The 7,448-nt window shown below is 51.8% G+C and overlaps 1 pseudogene; it reads left to right on the top strand.

Annotated features, from left to right (window-relative positions):
- Positions 1 to 3,345: 3,345 nt before the first annotated feature.
- Positions 3,346 to 3,840, top strand: LOC106146478 (annotated as a pseudogene).
- The last annotated feature ends 3,608 nt before the right edge of the window (positions 3,841 to 7,448 follow it).

Genomic DNA, 7,448 nt, shown 5'->3' on the forward strand with positions numbered 1-7,448 from the left:
AAAAAAAAAGCCAGGTGTTGTGGTACATGCCTACAATCCTAGCACTCAGGAGACTGAGGCAGGAGGGTTGCCATGAACTGGAGGTCAGTTTGGGCCATATAGTGGGTTCAAGGCCAGCTAGAACTGCAAAGTGAGACCCTGGCTCAAATAAAACTTACTCACATGAAAGAATCCCCCTACACATGGATGTGGAGATGCCTAGAAATGAAAAAGTCAGAAAACAAGAACTATTGTTGCAAGTGGTTGCCCCGGGACCTGTCACCGTCTCCCTTTTCTGTAGAAGCATTTGTCTGTGGTGACAAGTGTCCTGATGTTAGTTACGTGATCATCGTTTTCTTTGTTTGATTTTGTTTTGTTTTGTTTTGAGGCAGCAGTTTAGGCTGGCCTTGAACTCATTATGTAGCTCAAATTTAGGTGATACTCCTGCCTCAGCCTTCAGAGCGCTAGGATTACAGACATGCACCACCACGCCCTGCTGTTCTGTTTGTTTGAGACAGGATCTCTCTATATAGAACAAGCTGGCCTTGGACTATTTAGCCCAGGCTGGCCTGGAACTCACAGTGACCTTCCTCTCTCAACCTCCTGAACACTGGGATTATAGGCATGTGGCACCACGCTTGGCTTTATGTGATAAAATCAAAACATTTTTAAAAGAAAATCTGGACAGAATTCAACAGTTAATAGCAAAATGATTCTTGCCTTTCAGAGTTGATACAAAAACACACTAACTCACAGTCACATTCATTTATTGAAGTTGTTTTTTCTTTTTCTTTCTTTGGTCCTTTCTCTTCTTCCTTTCTTCCCTTTCTTTCTTTCATTCTTTCTTTCTTTTTCTTTTCTTTCTCTCTTTGTCTTTTCTTTTTTGTGAGACAGCATCGCACTATGTTGTATAGACTGTACTTCCCAAGCATCCCTCCTGCCTCAGCCTCCTGAGCAGTGGAACTGCACAGGGGCAACACCACAGCTGGCTGAGGCCTCCCCTCTGAACACTTCAGCTGGGATAGTTTTCCCTCTTGATACCCACAGTGGGGACGTCCTGGGGACACACTCAGCCACAGCCAGACTGAAGCACAGGCTCACAGTGACTGACACAGTCACAGGCCCGGGCTCTGTGGAGCGCTGGGAGAAAGGCAAGCTGGTGGGCAGCTGGAGGACGGCTCACTACAGGTGCAAGTGCGGTAAAAGTGCTTGGGCGCAGAGACCTCCGCACTGCTTACCGGGAGTGTCCAGTTAAGGCTTCCGGAGCAGGTGCCATCAACACTGCCTGGGGTGAGAGAGACAACTGTGTTTGAAGACCCTTCTAGGGAAAGGAGGGAACAGACTCAGGGAGAGAACCTCACCGGTTCTAGAGAGAAGAAACTGCACTGGCTCTCTTTTGTTTTGTTTTGTTTTGTTTGTTTTTGTCTGTTTGAGGCTGATCTGTTGCTATGCAGATCAGGCTGACCTTGAACTCACTTTGTAGCTCAGGCTGGCCTCAAACTCACAACGATTCTCCTGCCTCAGCCTTTGGAGTGCTGGGATTACAGGCATGTGCCGCCAGGCCCAGCACTGTCGTATACAATATAGAACAAACAGAAGCCAGGCAAGGTAATCTCAGCACCCTGGAAGGCTGAGGAAGGAGGATCACAAGTTTGAGCCCAGTCAGGGCAATGTAGCAAACCCTAGTCTCAAAGTAAAAATAAAGGGGTGGGGGATCGAGCTCAGTGTGAAGGCCCTGGGTTCCATGCCCAAAGGAGGAAGAAAAGAACAGACAGATCCTTTGCGACTGAGCCTAGGAGGTAGATTCTTAGGCACCAGGGCAGGCGCGGCAGGAGGCTGGCCCTCCGTTCACCCCAGCTTGGGTCCAGGAAGTTGGTCCCCGGGCCCAGGGTGACATCTGTGCAAGGGCGAACAAACGCTCCAGACTTTCGGGAAACATGTTTGAAATACACAGACCCTCCGGAGGGGCCAACTGCGCCAGGCCCCTGCCGGTCGCTGCTCGTCCCAAGCCGCTCTCCAGCTGCCCTTCCACGACCCGAACCCGCTCTCCGCGTTCGGACCAGCCAGCCCGCGACGCCGCTCGGCCCGCCGGGAGACCGCTGCGTGCAGCCCGGGGCACGGAGGAGGGCCCGGGCCGCCAGCGCGGGACTCGGGCCGTGTGACGAGGTCACCGTGGGGTTTCCTTCCCCCGGCTGTGGCCCTCACCGGAGCGCCGGGCTGGAGCCCAGGGCTCCGCGCGCAGGGAGCGGGGATCAAGAGGCCGCCGCGCGGATGGAGAACTCACCGCGGGACCTGAGGACCCTGTCCCTCAGTTGCGGACATAAAGCAGAATTTTAAAAAGGCAAGCCTCGGACCAGAAAGCGTCCACACCGCGCTGACAGCCCTCCCCTAGCGGTCTTGGGCTTTCTTCCGCGCTTGGGGAGGGGCCCAAGCCGTCCCCCGAACATCTCCCTCTGCGGGAGGCAGCATCCGGGCGGGGGCTGATAGAACCGACATCGCAGGCTGTAAACAAGTTTTACAGCACCCTGTTATCGCGGGACGCGGGGCTCTGTTCCTCTTCAAGGTTAAGATAAGAAGGTGGCACGGAACGACCAGCTGTCTTTGTCCTACTTTGTAACTCCTGCCTGCTTGTACCTCACGCGCAGCCTTGGAACTCTGAGCCAGTACACTCCGTAACTAATGAAGTCCTCCTGTTCCTTCCGCGGTCTCTCCCCGCTCTCGGATTTCCCGAAACAGACGCAACAAGCTGTCCGCGTGTCCGTGAGGTCGCTGTTGTAAGCGAAGTCGGCTTTGGCTGAGCTCGTCACGGATCAGCATTGTGCTTCAACACCGAGCACAACGTTCAGTGTCAAATCTACTCGCGCCCAAATCCTAAAACCTGAGGGATCCTGCTATCCATCCAAAATCCTTTCGCTAGACAGTGGTGCCGGGAGTCTCGTGGGCGCGGTGCCGTTCCTCGCAGTCGGGCGGTGGCGCGGGCGGCGGCGGCACAGCACGGAGCGTATACCGCACCTTCGCTAGCACGGGTTGACGCGGAGGCACCCCCGCCGTCACAGCCCTTGCGCTGGTGCACCCACCCTAGCTCGCTCTACTATTCCTTCCTTCGCTCGCACCTTGGCTGACCAGCTGACTGAAGATCAGATTGCTGTCGGGCGTGGTGGCGCATGCCTGTAATCCCAGCACTCCCGAGCCTGAAGCAGGAGGGTCGTTGCGAGTTTGAGACCAGCCTGGGCTACAAAGTGAGCTCAAGGCCAGCTTGAACTACATAGCAAGACCCTGTCTCAAAAAGACCAAAATAAATAAATAAATAAATAAATAAAGAAAGAAAGAGAGAAAAAGAAAAAAGAACAGATTGCTGAATTCAAGGAAGCTTTCTCTCTCCTTTTTTTTTTCTCTAGTCCATAAAGATGGTGAGGGCACCATCACAACAAAGGAATTAGGAACTGTCATGAGGTCACTGAGTCGAAACCCAACAGAAGCTGAACTGCAGGATATCATCAACGAAGTGGATGCTGAAGGTCATGGCACCACTGACTTCCCAGAATGTTTAACTATGATGGCTAGAAAAATGAAAGATACAGATAGCGAAGAAGAAATTCGTGAGGCATTCGGAGTCTTTGACAAGGATGGAATGGTTACATCAGTGCAGCAGAACTAAGTCAGGTCATGACAAACAGGAGAAAAGCTAACAGATGAAGCAGCAGATGAAACGATCACAGAAGCAGATATTGGTGGAAATGGACAAGTCAACCACGAAGAATTCGTACAGATGATGACTGCAAGATGAAGGCCTACTTTCAACTACCTTTCCCCCCTCTAGAAGAATCAAATTGAATCTTTTACTTACCTCTTGCAAAAAAAGAGAAAAAAGTTCATTTATTCACTCTGTTTCCATATAGCAAAACAGTACCTTCTGTCCACACAAAATCTGCATGTATTGGTTGGTGGTCCTGTCCCCTAATGATCAAGCTGCACATCAGTTTTACAATATAAATAGTCGTACTATCTTAGTGATAAGGAAGCACTGAGTGGACTCCTTAAAGTTCCATTTGCTAATGATTAATACATTGTTTGGGCTGGCCAGTTTTTCGTGAATCCAGCTTGACAACTGAGCACAGTCAAGCATTTGTATTAAAACCAAAAAATTAAAAAATGAAACAAAAATCCTTTTGCTAGCTGTGCATGGTGATGCATACCTGTAACCTCAGCACTCCAGGAGGCTGAGGCAGGAGAGTCCCAAGTTTGAGTGCAGCCTGGGTAATTTAAGGCCTTAGAAAGACCTTGTCTCATGAAAAGCAGAGCGGGGGGAAGGAGGGGGCTGAAGATGTAACTCAGTTCAAAGGCTCTGGTTCCAATCCTCAGTACCTCAGAAAAGAAAAAGGAGGAGAAAGAAATAAAAGAAAGAAATGAAAAAAATCTGTGGCTCCTTTTGCAAGGAGCTTCAGGGTCCGCAGCCCATGTGGAAACAGTTCAGAGGACTTCAGGCTTTGTTCCCTTGTTTTGCTTCCGCTAACCAGGGCTCCCTCTGGGTTCCCCCAGCCAGCAAGGCAGCCGGTGAGCTCTGTGGGTCAATCTGGAGTGAGAAGCTGTTTTTTGAGACTCAAAAGTATTAAAAAAGCGCTTTCTGGGCATGGTGGTGCACACCTGTAATTGCAGCACTCAGGAGGCTGAGGCAGGAGGATTATTGCGAGTTTGAAACCAGCCTGGGCTACAAAGTGCACTCAAAAAAAAAGACTTCTTGTGTGCCTCCCCTCCACGTACCTCGGTGTAAACTGCTGCTTTATGCTTATGGCACTGAGTCAGTAGAAGAAAGTGGGAGGCTGGGGGGGACCCACCTTTGAGCTGAGCACTTCCCTTGCATCGTGGGGGGCTCCACTAGCTGCACGCTGAACCCCAACTTACTGCCACACACTGTGCAGAACACCCTGGCTGGGCCCACAATTCCTACTGTGGACAAAGTTCCCTGCCAGCGCTGTCCGTGTCACACAGGTAAACTAAGTTCTTGTGAATTTAAGGGACTTCCTACACCCCAGCTGAGCTGCGGCTGAGTCAGAATCTTGGCTCTTTTAATACTTTGAGTCTCAAAAAACCGCTTCTCACTCCAGATTGACCCACAGAGCTCACCGGCTGCCTTGCTGGCTGGGGGAGCCCAGAGGGAGCCCTGGTTAGCGGAAGCAAAACAAGGGAACAAAGCCTGAAGTCCTCTGAACAGTTTTCACATGGGCTGTGGACCCTGAAGCTGGGTGCCCCGGTGCTCAGGAGCAACGCTGTCCATCTGTCCTTCTGTCCACCCATCCAGCAGCAGAACACTGGGCTCTCCTCAAAGCTTCAAAGCCAGCAAAGATTCATGGGAGAACCAGGTGTGATAGCACACGCCTGTAATCCCAACACTTGGGAGGCTGAGGCAGGAGGATCACTGCGACTTCCAGGCCAGCCTGAACCACACAGTGTGATCTGTCTGAAACAGCAATAGCAACAACGCCAGTGGTGGCGCACACCTGTAATCCCAGCATTCAGGAGGCTGAGGCAGGAGGATCTTTGGGAGTTTGAGGTCAGCCTGGGCTACAAAGTGAGCTCAAGGCCAGCCTGAACTGCATAGAGAGATCCTGTCTCAAAAAAACAAAAAACAAAAAACAACAGCAACAACAAAATTAGAAACTGGCCTATCATCCCAGTGACTCTTGGTTTAAAGAGTCATGGGTGAAATGGTGTGCCTGAGCCCGTAGGCAGAGCAGCCTGGAGCCTTCAGGTGTGGTCTGTGTTTCCCGGTGGTGATAAGATAGGTGGAATATGAGGTTTACCACCAGAGCCATTTTTAAGTACAGCGATCTGTGCCCTTACCACAGGGTTGTGCTGCCCTCACCGCTGTCATCGCCCTCTGTCCCCAGGCCTTTTTTCTTTTCGTTTTTTGCAGTCCTGAGCCCAGATCCCCAGGCTGTCATGCAAAACTACATCCTTAGCTGGGCATGGTGGCGCATGTCTATAATCCCAGCACTTGGGAGGCTGAGACAGGAGGATCTTTGAGAGTTTGAGACCAGCCTGGGCTACAGAGTGAGCTCAAGGCCAGCCTGAAATGCATAGCGAGACCCTGTTGCAAAAAAGACAAAAATAAATAAATAAACAAACTGCCCCCTCAGTCTCATGAGCACTGGGGTCGCAGGCGGCCTCGCCCTGTTCTCCAGAGCTCTTTCCTTCCCAAACTGAAACTTCAGACATGCAAAGCACTAATCCGCCTTCCCTCCACGCCCCAGCTCACGCCCCAGCTCTGGCCCGGCGGGCCCCGAGAGGTCTTCAGATAAGGGGCCCTGCAGTCTCCGTCTCTGTGTGACCGGCCCCTTTCCCTTGGCCCGTCTGCCCTCCCTGCCTGCAGTCCGCCTTCCAGGCCCCCCTGCTCCCGCTTGTCCCTTCCCTCATCTCCCTGGCTGAGTGTTGCTTGGTAGGCAGCAGCCCCGAGCTCACTGTGGCTGGAGAGAAATGTGACCCCCTACGGGCAGTGCGTCCGGCTTCTCTGGTCCCCTCACTCTCCAGGTGATGGTTACACACAGCCTCTCCTTCCCCATCCTCTCATTTGTTAATTTATTTATTTAGACAGGGTTTCACTGTGTAGTTCAGGCTGACCTCGAACTCCAAGCAATCCTCCTGCCTCAGCCACCTGAGGGCCAGGATTACTACATGTCCAGCCCCCATCCTCACTTTTAGTTGAAGAAATTACTTCTTATTCCACTGAGATTAAATGTGGCTTGAATGGCATTTGTGACCTTAACAAGAGGAGCTTCCCACAAAATGATGAGAATAAAGGTGGACTTGTGTGGGAGACTTTTTTTTTTCCGGTACCGGGAATCGAACTCACGACCTCACGCTTGCCAGGCAGGCACTGTGCCACTGAGCTAAATCCCCAGCCCCTCATGTGGGAGACTTTGGAAGCCGTGGTGAGGATGGACGATTTCCCTCAAAGTTCTGCAGCAAAGGAAGCCAAGGATGCTGCCCAAGGATCCTATTCGTCTAGCTGGGTGCAGTGGTGCGTGCTTGTAACCCTTCACCTTGGGAGGCTGAGGCAAGAAAGTCAATAGTTCGAGCTCAGCCTGGACACCTAACAAGATCCTGTCTCAAAATAAAAATAAAAGTGTGGGTGCAGGGATGCAGGTGATCCCAGCAGCTCAGGAGGCCAAGGCACAAGTTGGAGGTGAGCTTGGGCAGTGTAGTGAGACCGTGTGGCTGAGGGGCTGTGGCTGCAGCTCAGCACCCCGATTCATCTCTAGTTCCAGGGCATGGAGGGTGGTAAATATACTCAGCTAAGTGCTGGCCACAACGCAGCCAGCAAAACCTCCACCCAGAACTTGCTGACCCCTGCTGGATCCTCCTGAGCCCCCATAGAGATCTCAGAAGGAGGCAGCAGGAGTTCATGAGGAAATCTCCAGAGATGAGAAGGGATTTCCTTTCTTCCCAGACTGTCAGGGAAGAAGGGCTCA

Source organism: Chinchilla lanigera, unplaced genomic scaffold (assembly GCF_000276665.1).
Source record: "Chinchilla lanigera isolate Chin_1 unplaced genomic scaffold, ChiLan1.0 scaffold00005, whole genome shotgun sequence".
NCBI lineage: Eukaryota > Metazoa > Chordata > Mammalia > Rodentia > Chinchillidae > Chinchilla > Chinchilla lanigera.